At 39.1% G+C, this 12,317-nt stretch overlaps 1 long non-coding RNA gene across 2 annotated transcripts; it reads right to left on the reverse strand.

The window, feature by feature from the left end:
- Positions 1-417: 417 nt before the first annotated feature.
- On the reverse strand, positions 418-4,582 carry LOC103469638 (uncharacterized). Of its 2 annotated transcripts, none has more exons than XR_014089142.1 (4): positions 3,650-4,582; positions 2,981-3,513; positions 2,606-2,767; positions 418-2,485 (listed from the first exon to the last, which is right to left on the reverse strand). It is a non-coding gene; the product is annotated as an uncharacterized LOC103469638 (long non-coding RNA). The 2 variants fall into 2 exon arrangements; XR_014089143.1 differs by having other exon boundaries at positions 418-2,509.
- Between the last annotated feature and the right edge of the window lie 7,735 nt (positions 4,583-12,317).

Here is a 12,317-nt window from a genome sequence, read left to right on the forward strand (position 1 = left end):
CTCTCTCCTCGACCATCTAAACTACGCTATTCGAATCATTCCGCAGGAAAAATCCTTCATCTCTCACCTCCTGTCTAAAGCGGCCAGCATTCCCTCCCTTCACGGTTCTCTCGCCATCGATCACTCCTGCAAATTAGAAATGCGTCTGTGGCACTACTTTCTTTCATCCTGGAACGGAATTTCTTTCTTCTACAACGATTTCCTCACCTACCCTGAAGACATACAACTCTTTACCGACGCAGCTCCCTCAATCGGTTTCGGCGGTTATTACAAAGAAAAATGGTTCGCCGACACATGGCCGCTCGAGTTTAAGTCTCTTCAGAACGCCTCGGCCCCTCCTTCTTCCACTCTCTTCGAACTTTACCCCATCCTCATCGCTGCGATCCTTTGGGGTCACGAATGGTCTAAAAAAAAAAATCCATCCTCATTCATTCAGACAGCACGGCAGTAGTAGAAATCATAAATAAAGGCCGCTCTCACTCCCCCGAAATCATGCAGTTCATGCGCAGACTTACCTTAGTTTCTGCCCAACATCAGTTTCTCATTCAAGCCGCTCATATTCCAGGATCAAAAAACCGCATCGCTGACGCTCTTTCTCGTTTTTCCTTCCAGAAATTCAGACTCTTGGCCCCAGATGCAGAAGCACGTTCCACGCCGGTCCCTCCGTTTTCTTCAACCATATTCAACTGAGCCCTCCATTACCTGATCTCCACCGAGCTTCTCAAGAATTAATCCTCAGCAGCCTAGCTCCTCGCTCGCTTTCCGTATATTCGACCGGCTGGAACCGATTTAAATCTTTCCACGCCACTTAGAATCTCCCTTTTCCTTCCCTAGACGTTTCCACCCTCTGCCTCTTCATTACGTACTCCCGATTAGTCCTTAAGATCCGTACCTCCACTATCCAGTCCTATCTAGCCGGCATCAATTTCTTCTTTAAGCTTTCTACAGGAGTCAACTGCCCCTCCATCTCTCACTGCTACGTGAACACGCTCATCAAAGGCTGCAAGAAGCAAGAACCAAACGGCGTCATTCCTCGTCTCCCCCTCACGACCGACCTCCTACGCAAATGCATTTCCACTCTGCGTTCCGGTTACTCCTCTAATTTCGTAGACAGGACCCTGGAGTCCACGGTCCTACTAGCTTTTTCAGCTTCCTCCGCTGTTCTGAATTCGCTCCAACTTCCTCCATCCATAATCCTCTCATTCATCCTTGCCTTTCAGATATTTCCATTCTCAGCCACGACACCATGATTTTTACTCTGCGGAAAAGTAAGACCGATCAGCTCGCCGTCTCTTGTCCCATCTATCTTTTCCGCCTCGATTCCTCCCTCAACCCGTATGAGCCCATTTTCAATTATGTCCAGTCCCGATTCGCCGCCAACGCTTCTCCTCATGATCCTCTCTTCATTTCTGAACCAGGAAAACAAGCTTCTCGCTTCTGGCTCTCCCGCCATTTCCGCCAGGTCTTGTCGTTATCAGGCATTTCACCCGATCATTACTCCGCCCATTCATTCCGCATCGGCGCAGCCTCGTCCACATCTAGTCAGGGCGTCCCAGACCACACGATCCAAATCCTGGGTCGCTGGTCCTCGCAAGCCTACCATTTGTACATTCGTAACAACCTTAAAGATTTATTCCAAGCTCACTCTCTCCTCAGCTGCATTTAATTTCTGACTCTTTTGGGGATCCTAAGCGAGCCGGGATATACTCAAGATGTGTTTATCCCTGAAGACAAAGCCCCACTCGAGTCTTCACTTGCAGGCCCTCCATCACCATCATCATCATCACTGCCCGACTTCATCCAATTCACCCCTTCATCCCTCCTTCCCTTCTCCCTCACCCCTCCCCTCACCCCTCCTCCCCTCCCTTCCTCTTATCCTCAATAAATATTTAAATCTGTATTCTGTAGCGTGGTCCATGCTAGTGAAATGGAGTTAACTTGTTAATTTAGGTTCAGGAGCAGGACCACGCCTCAAACCACACCTCCAATTTCCTAAACAGCCCATATATACCCCGCTCCAGAGCGGGGTATATATGGGCATGTTGCATAGTTCGTCAACCCCACCCACCTTTCCCTTTTCACACGCATATACTGTCAAATTAATACCATGTTTCTCGTTTCTTTACATTGCAGGTTCCGCCGGGGGGATCCTAAGCGAGCCGGGATATACTCAAGATGTGTTTATCCTTGAAGACAAAGCCCCACTCGAGTCTTCACTTGCAGGCCCTCCATCACCATCATCATCATCACTGCCCGACTTCATCCAATTCACCCCTCCATCCCTTCATCCCTCCTTCCTTTCTCCCTCACCCCTCCTCCCCTCCCTTCCTATTATCCTCAATAAATATTTAAATCTGTATTCTGTAGCGTGGTCCATGCTAGTGAATCTAAAATTCAACATGGCTGAAATAATGTGGAATTCTAGTATTAACAGGGTTTTATAATGTGAACTATTAATGGTTTTCAAGAGTCCAAGTGGCACTTACTTTATTAGATGCAGATGAAGGCACTGTCCAACATGGAAAAAGAAAAGACAATACAATTTAGATCCTGAATAATATGGAAACAGAAATATTTCAAAGAAAAGAAAAGGACAACAACTAACCTGAATGAGATGCCACTCAAAGTCCATCAGGTTTTGGATGAGGGTGGAAACCTGAACATTGACTGTCACTTTTTCTTTTGAATGGTCTTTCCAGTCTTTTTGGATACCATCTTCCCATGACCGGCTTTTGTGCCCCTTTCTGGGTTAATCCCAATGAAGCGACTAAAAAACAAAATCAAAAATGGGAAAATTCCTGAGAACATAAATAGTGTGGCATTCTGAATACAGCTGGTACAATATATAAATAAAGCTGTTTTTAATTACGTAAAGAGAAAACATCACCCTTTGTCAAATGTCAACCATAACCTGCTTTAAAACTTTTAAATAATGTCATTGTATTTTGCTCATTGTAAAAAATCATAGGAATGGTTTTACCGTTGAATGAACTCCAAAGTCTTGGCTGCCTCATGTTGATATTGGAGGTTGAAGATGTAGAAGATGGACAACGCTGCTTGTCTGGAATGTCAGCTGGACCCTCTCAAAGACAATATGGCCTTCATTGCTGACCATGCAGAAAACTGCTTGCCACACGGACTGTAATAAACCAAGTCCTTAATTGGAAGAACATAAAACAAATCCTCTCATTGATACAGTATGCATTTAAATGATCATCATAGTAAAGAATGTCCACTCTGCCAGGTAAAGTAAATCAAGGATCTTAAACTCCTCAATTGTTGTGCAAGTCACATCAATGTTGGAAACTGCAGGCTGGATTAATTTACAGAAGTTTGCACTGAAGGTGAAGAGTGCTTTGAAAGTTCATTAAAAACTATCTTGGATGATCTTGTGATCACTGATGATGAAGATGATGAAGTGTCTTTGGTGCTGCTCTTGTTTTCACCAACATGCAGGAGGAAGGGCTGTCCTGGTTGCACGGCAATGAGGAAGGCTTCAACACTGGCTTGCATCTTTGACATAATGATAAGAAGACAAATAATAAAAATTATTAAATGTATTTAGCAGCACAGCTACATTCAGATAGCAAACAAAGCCAATGAGAAAGTGCTTCTACAAAGAAGTAGGATGATTAGAATAACCACATACCTGCACATATCTGAAAACATGGTCCAAGTTTCACATGAGCCGTTTTGGATTCTTCTTGTGGCCTTTGGATGTAGGACAAAGCACATGAACCAACAGAAGAATGCCTGGTTTTCCCAGCCTGGAGGAACAACAAGATAAAAAGCAGACACATTATGATAATAAATAAACATTTTGAAGAGAAGTGAGCAAAACTAACCAGACCCACCAAAATACTTTGTCCACCCGGTTTACCCGGTAGAGCATTTTTCACCACCTACAACATAAAGCATAAAAATGTCAGAAATAATTACCATGAACACAACTCAGACATTAGGCATAATAAAAATTAGTCAGCTTAAAGAAACATTCTGGACAGCATTTCTTCTGCCAACCTGTCAGAAGAAATGTGTTGAAGTCATCATAACAGGCTTCAGTCACCAACATGACATACTAATGAAGAAAAAAAAAGAGTCAGCCAATATATTATTTATTAGCATTATTTATAAAGACAAAAACATTTGGCTTAGCTTTGATCGCATAGATCATACCACCGGTCCAGCACAGCCACTCTCCCCATTATGTCATCTATAGCCGAAAACGTCAAGAAAACGACTCCGCAGCTAAATACTGTTAACTCAAACGGCCTTTCTGACAGTTTTAATGGTCGTTTAACCACCCAAGACCCCATCCTACACCTGCTTGGCTAGCTTTAGCTGCTAACAAAAATAATAAACCAAGGGTGCTCACGTCCAGTCCTCGAGAGCTACCTTCCTGCAACTTTTCGATGTATCTTTACTCCAACAGACCAGGGTCAGCTCTGAACAGACCTGCTAACCAGCCATTCATTTGATTCAGGTGTGTTAATTGGCGCAGGGAAGCATCTGAAAGTTGCAGGATAGCAGCTCTCAAGGACTGGACTTGAGCACCTCTGTACTGAACAGTCGTACCGCGATATCCCAAAAAAATTAAATTACGTTAAGCATAAGTTGATACTCTTGCGCAAACATTCATAAAAAATAATCAATATCAAAAACATGACGATCTAACATGAAACTTACTTTTTTAATAGATCTTTATTGAGATACAGAATACATAACAGTATAAATGCAGCATACATTGTGGTATAATATTTGCCAGGGAGTTACAAACATTGAGACAATACATTACCATTACATTACTTACATAAATACATTAAAGAGAGAACAAAAAGAGTATGTTTTAATAGATTTGGGGAACTTACCTTGTTATGATAAGCTCCAGACAAGACGCCATACTGCTGTCTCCCGGGCAAACACGTGACGTCACAGATACGTTGCGATTGTGGGAGCAACTCTTTATCAAACACCATCTCTTTAGGGAAACTGACAAATCTATCTTTAAATTTGACAAAAGAAGTGTTTAATTAACATTGTATTTTTAACATACAACACCAACACTGGTAATCTAAACACTTTTGATTATGCTCTGTAGATTTTGATTGATTCCCTAAAAGATTTATTATGGAAAGTATTTTTTTCTTCCAGTTTAATATTGTCTTTAAATGCTGGTTCTCTAAGATGCAAATACAAGTAAAATGTCTTGCCTAGGAAAAAACTGTATTGTACAATTATTTTGCGGTAGTTTACTGCCAGTCGTCAGTCTTGATTGTGACAAGAGAAGAAGACATCAAGTTGACAATATCCTACCATATTTTGGAATAACAGTATGTTACTGCTGGAATTCTGCCGTAAATTTACAGCCATTTCTAAGAGTGTAGGAGATGGCAGGCTGTCTCAGTGGCCTCTTGAGACCGAACATTTGCTTGGCAGGTCTCTGCAGGGCCCTGCTGCTGGTTATTGAAAATTGACAATTGTAAGGCATTTCTCAGGGGACAAAGGAATACATAGTAATAGTAGAGTGACTCAGCCTAATAAATGTGTCAGGGAGCCCAAAATATATGTATGTAAATATTTTTCTGATAGTATCAGGAGACTTGATGGCATGACAGACAGACAGACAGACAGACAGACAGACAGACAGACAGACAGACAGACAGATAGATAGATAGATAGATAGATAGATAGATAGATAGATAGATAGATAGATAGATAGATAGATAGATAGATAGATTTTTAGCAAAATATCAGAATTGTTACTAGTGTTAAGAAAAATATAGGCATCAACATATCAGAGGAGTGTACTAGGTATAAAAACGGCATTATAGATAATTTATTATTATTACTAATAAAATATAAAAATCCACTTATATTTTGATGATGGTTTAGTTTTTTGATGGGAAAGCTTCATGGAAAAGCAGTCAAATAAAACCGTTACCTGGAAATTCTAGCTGGTATTTTTATGCTGGTTCAGTGCAATAAACAAATCTGAGACATTTCTGTGATAGCCGTTTTCTTTTTAAAAAATTGCGGTTTTCATTTACAAATTGCACATATTTTACTAAAAATGTAATATTACAACTCATTGGTCATGCTCCTAAAGTTTTAAATACCTATGGTAAGGAAGGGAAGTTCAAACACTGGAGAAAATGTTATGTCAATGAATAAACATACATGACACAATTTATTAGATGACTATTGAGTACTAACATAGTAAATTGAGCCATTGAGATGAGAGGGAATCAGGGATTACTGTAAATCCCACTTCTGTGCACTGAAAATGATTTTTTATGTTTTAAAAGTAGTGCAGCCAGAGATGTACATCTTTTCAGGTGGAGATAACAATAATAAGTTATTATCATTAATAACAGTTATTATTTCTCTTATTATATTATCATTATTATCACTGTGATAATATAAGAGAAATGTAATGCCGTTATTTGCTTTCTTATTTCTTTTAGACAGATAGTGCACCCTCTGTTATTTGTCTGGTTTAAATAATCTGGTCTAATCTCTTTCACCATTATTTGATCAATGTGAAACCAATGACTATGACAGTGTAAAAGAGTTTGGGTTTTGTTCTTTTCTCAACACTGTAGTGGTGTGGCACTATAAACAGGTATGCAGCCGCTTTTAGCACATTTATATCTTTCATTCCATTTGAATGGGGATTGACCAAGTGTAAGATGGTTTCTAGAGGTACGCCGCCAGGATTTTTTCAGTTAGTCCAGTATTCAGCATAAATTTGTCATGCATATTAGGAAAGTGTGCTATGAGTCACAGAAAGCTGTACATTTAGAACAAATGAATACAATCAATAATGCATTTAAAAAGATTTTCTTGAACCAATGTATTTTTTGTGAAATTTCTTAAAATGCTTTTATAGAGTTTTAAGTGAAAATCAAAAAACAGAGATGAAGTTAGGAAAACAAATTCATCTTCACATTTTCTGCAGAAAAATACATTGCATTCATATTTATCAGTAGTGTGATGCAATAAAAAAACAAGTTTTTTTTATACTGCTAATCCTTTTTCACTTTTTTTCTTTATACTTATAATAATAGTATGTCATTCTGTCTGTAGAGAGCAGCATTTCAACTCTGTGGATCAGTACATTTTCCAAGCAGATTTTCACATTTTTGTGATTGTGAAAAAGTGCGTGATATATGTCTTGACCATTATTTCAGCAATTATCCATTAGAATAACAGAATAAATTTCAGGCAGGCAGGCAGGCAGGTTTTTTTTTTTTATGTTTTCCATGTTGTGTTTTCTAAAGGGCCTCAGTGACACATTTTTACAAGCAAGGATGAAATCTTGATTACACACTGACCGTGAGCCATTTTAACCTTTGATCTCTATCCAGAAAAGCAGAGAATCAAAGGGACAAAAAAGAAACATACTATTTACTGCTCTTTATTGATTCTGCTGGGGTGCTGAAAAGGTCTTCGGGCATGCCCTTGCCAAAGGATACTAATTTACTCGATCAAGTCTGTCGGAATATCGACTGCGAGGAGGCTGAGCTCCTGCCATTGTGTTTGCTTCAGCAGGGAGCTGGTCTGTAAAACAGGATTACGAGAGGTCAGACAGCCAGTGAAAGGATGTCCATCACTTTCTGGGGGCCAACTCAAAGGGGCGGGGCCTAGAAGACATGATTAAGTTGTTGAGGAGCAGCAGGGAGGGCAGGCTGCAGCCTTACCCTTACAGAATCCACATGCAGATTTGCAGTCTATTAATCTGTGCGTTTCATGGTTACATAGACAAAGACGGCTTTGTTGCAATTACAAAAGGTAATGGAGGAGGACTTATACAAAAGAAACAAAAACTCTTGAATGAATTGTTTTAAAATGTGCTAAATAATTTTCTAACATCCATCTAGCTTTATTTTTGCTGACGTTTCTCCTAAATTCTGATAATATAACAAATGTAAATTCTACACAAACTAACATAAGATCAGGTCAGATGAATTTGCATGAAAACATACACGATTGTTAATTGAAGCAAGGAAAATACCACATTTGTGTTCAAGTCTCTTGACTGGCTTAAGAATGTTCAGAACAAGGAGCTCCTCCTGGATGTTCCTCGTTCTAGATTGGTCTGTCAGGGAGAGTGTGCCCCAAAACTCTAAAATAACCTTCCGTTATTAATGCAGTTGTCAATAATTGCATGTAAATCACAACTTAACACATTTTTATATGTATGACTTTTTTTTTTGCTGAACACATCATACAGAAGGACCTGAAGTAAGTCTTTAATTTTCCGATTAAAACTATTGGAGACCTGTATAACAAGCCTTAAAGGGCTAAATTTAAATTAAACCAGGGGAGTTTTTTTTCTGGGTCTTCCACTTTGCTATACCACTAATTCTGAAAAGCAAAAATGTCCAAATGTGTTACATTAAATATTTTACATACACATCACTTCAAACCAAGATGGTGGTGATGATGACGGGTGGGGGTCCAAATTCTAATATGCTTTTATAGACCGCTTGCCAGCCTTGAGACGGGAACACTCTTTTCTGTGTCCTGCCTCCCAAGAAGGGTGTTCATCCTTTCACCAATTTTATCAGTAAATAAATCATGACAGTATGAAGTGCAATGTGCAACAGGACTAGAGATTGGATAACAGTCCGAAAGGCGTGGCAGACTCTAAAATATTAATGATCCTGATTACTTTCTGCCTTAGCGACAAAAGCTTCTGAGATGCTTCATGACTGGGATGGGCTGCGTTTCAGAGGAGCTGCCACGAAACACATTTAAAATCAGAGGACACTGCAGAGAAAAAAAGAGAACATATTATCACATCCTCACACATGTGGACATCTCAGCTACTTTGTTAAATCTATGTTGAGATTTTGTACATTCAAAAATATTCATATCTGGGGTATAAACTGAAAATGCTCACTAGTTCAAACTTTGGCAAGTGTTGCCCATGTCTTCATTTCCAGATGGACTCAGTGAGAAAGAACAGACTTACTGTTTGCACTCACTGCTTTAGGTATCCAAGCAAAACTGAAAAAAAGCATCATCTAGCTGTGGAGACAAAGACTTGCATTTACAAATTTTAAGTCTTACACAGTAAAAACATAAATGTGGGCTCTTTCAGTGTTGAAGCACAATGCACTGTAGGACTAAGTTAACAATGGCTCATGAAACACTCATCAGCCATTGTATGTTTCAGAACATTAAAAGCTATGATAACATTTATGCAATTAAAGGAGCTTAAATTTAAATAAATTAAATGAAAGAAACACATGGACACAGAAATCTGTGTGACACAGTTTTTTACTGTGCCTTCAAGAAAATTCCCTGACAGTGTAGTTAAACTTGGCAGAAACATGTAGTGAAGTCAGTAGGTGTAGACAATCAACCTCAGGATGAATATCACTTTAACAGAGGGTGTTAATTTAGAGGAGGTTTCTATTTGGCATTGTGAGCTTCAAGTTTTTTTTCCTCCACAGACCCTTTTTGGGGGGCCCACTGCAGTCTCCAGATGCCTACTGAAAAGAGAAACATAATGTCGACAAGCCCCCTGACAGAACAGGGCCCCTCTGAATTATCACCCCACTCCTCCTGGCTAATTAAAATTTTGCTTGTAACTTATGTCAGCCATTTGAAGGCTGACAATTCCCTACCTCCCCCTCATTTTAATTTGTGGCACGTGCGCATAAATTGTTACAAAGACCAGTGGCAGGGATACCGGCACAAATTGAATCTCATCTTTAGCTGCTGTAAATGCTCTGCCTCGCTCTGGGAGGGGAAGCTTCCTTTAGAGGTCCTTTACTCCACTGAGGACAAGTTGATTGATAAATGCCAGGGAGAATTTGTCAAAGCAACTAGACTGCCCCCAGTAGCATGTCAATATGGTTCATTTAGACTCCCACCAGGCTGAGACTGCCTGTTGAGAGGACATGCTACAGAGACCAGTAGGAAACTATGGTTTCATCCAGGCAGGCAATACTGTTGCTCTCTATACCGGTCACTGTGCTGCAAGAAAGAAAATGGCTAACTCTTGTATGGAGGGATAAAACAGCAGGGAACAGTTTGCTGCATGTGTATGTATGTATGTGTGTGTGTGTGTGTGTGTGTGTGTGTGTGTGTGGGTGTATTTGGAGATGGGGGGTGCATGTGTGTGTGTCAGTGAAAAACAGAGAGAGAGAGAAGGAAGAAAAAAGCTATGTGGTATACATAAGTGCTCAAGAGGAGGAGTGAGGGTGATACAGGGTTCAGCATGTGATTGGCTAGGCTCAGCTGGAGAAGCTTTTAGTCCATCTCCAAGCAGCCTTTAGGACAGATGCACTGCCCTGAGCCATAATGTGTGTCTTGCTTCAAATGACAAATGTCACAGTGTAGCATATTGCATTATATATTAAGTAGCAGCAGTCTCTAAGTTATAGGATGCTGCTGCTGCCTGCAGCACTTGTCGCTCTCTAAGCAGACTGTTTTACAACAGTAAATTAGATCCAGACCATAACTTGCTTTTGAATCCTCTCCTTAAATCAATCCCTTGTTTTGGTTAAATCTGGTTGTTAAAAAAACCTCCTTACCAACTGTTTTTGTTTAACGATTTTCACAAGTTGACTTAATGCAAATGTTTAATGTTATTCTAACCTTTATAAACCATCTCTATACATTCAGTTAATACCATTTTTTAAATTCAGAAAATATTACAGGTGACATAATTTTAATGTGAAACATGAGTACACACTAATAAAAATGTCTATAAGCAGAGGTGGGGAGTGCCTAGTTACATTTACTCAATTGCAATTAATTGAGTAGCTGTTTTGAAAAAGTGTACTATTAGGAGTATTTTATGCACTACTGTTTACTTTTGCCTGAGTAATTTTATTATGAAATATTGCAACTCTTACCTGAGTAACAGTTCTGGAATCTCTACCCACTGAATGAAAAGCAAACATTTTCTAATCAAAAATTAACCAAACAAGTTCCTTGAGTAATTTCTTAGATGGCTGATTTTTATTTTTACTTGAGTAAAACTATGTTGAAGTAAGGCTACTTTTAATTGAGTACAATTTTTGGCTACTCTGCCCACTATAGGTAAAATTTTTTTTTTTAGAAAAATTATCCTATTTCTATTTAAAATTGATATTTGTGTTCATTTAAAAAAAAAAAAATTACAGTACATTTGATTATTTCAGCTGCCAAATAGTCTGAGAGAATGTAAGAAAATATAAAGCAGTGCATTTAAAATATTTAACATACACATCCAAATAATTGTAACTATTTATATTTAATTAGTTGTCCCATATTGCACTTGTTTTTCTAATACTTTGATGTGCACAGAAAGCCATAGGTTAACATTTACATGTTAACACAACTAATATTTTGTGTATGTAAGCTTTTGTAGAGAAGATATTAGTGTTTATTTTTGTCAAAACTCTGTCTATTCTGACAACGCAGCCTGAGATATGACTTTCAGATTGAAGGGTTCACATAGACAGCATACTTTATTCGCCTGTCTACATCAGTTTAGAAACACAAACCACATTGTCCAGGAAACAATGGGAGAAAGCCCTCAGATGCATGTTCAGCACATATAAACCCATCTAGAAAATCCTGGACCATTGATCTTCTGTGGTTCATCTATTCTAAGCTCCACCCTACCTTTCATCACTGATGGAAGAGGTAACTATCACTGTATATAAACACAACTTAATGTTTTGTAATTGAGACATGATAATGTGTAACTGATAAATGTATCTTGTTGGCTATAAATCAGTAATATTCATTTGATTTTTAACCTTGTGTCCTAACTGTGACCCCTATGAAGCAAGGGAGCTTGTATCACAGCTTTCTTCCAAACAATTAGGCAAAGTTGATGTCACCTTAGCCTGAAAAGGTGCTGCTAGATTCAGGAGAGACTGACAAGAAAACACTTTCTCACTGAAGGTCCCTCTTGGTGCATAAAGCAGACGGAGATAACATCTGACCTACATCAAGGTCTTTTCTGGTCATCTGCTCTACAGAGCTCTCAAAAGAAGTGGAAAAAGCTCTAGGGAGCCACATGATGCAATGCTTTCTTTTCTTCAGCAAAAAATGACATTTATCTGAACAAAATATCGACCCAACAGGGTGTACTGATACATTTAGCTCAGTAGATCAGGTCATTCTAAGACAAATGATATTAGATGTGATTTTATCTTGTTGAGAAAACTGGGAGGAAAAGTGTTTATGGGGAGTTTTGACCATTCTTCCAGAAGCTCATTTATGAGGTCACATACTGATGTTAGACAGGAAGGCCTGGCTTTTAGTCACCATGCTAATTCATCCTAAAGGTGTTCTATCAGGTTGAGGTC

Source organism: Poecilia reticulata, chromosome 9 (genome assembly GCF_904066995.2).
Source record: "Poecilia reticulata chromosome 9, P_reticulata-male-v2, whole genome shotgun sequence".
In the NCBI taxonomy this organism is placed as follows: domain Eukaryota; kingdom Metazoa; phylum Chordata; class Actinopteri; order Cyprinodontiformes; family Poeciliidae; genus Poecilia; species Poecilia reticulata.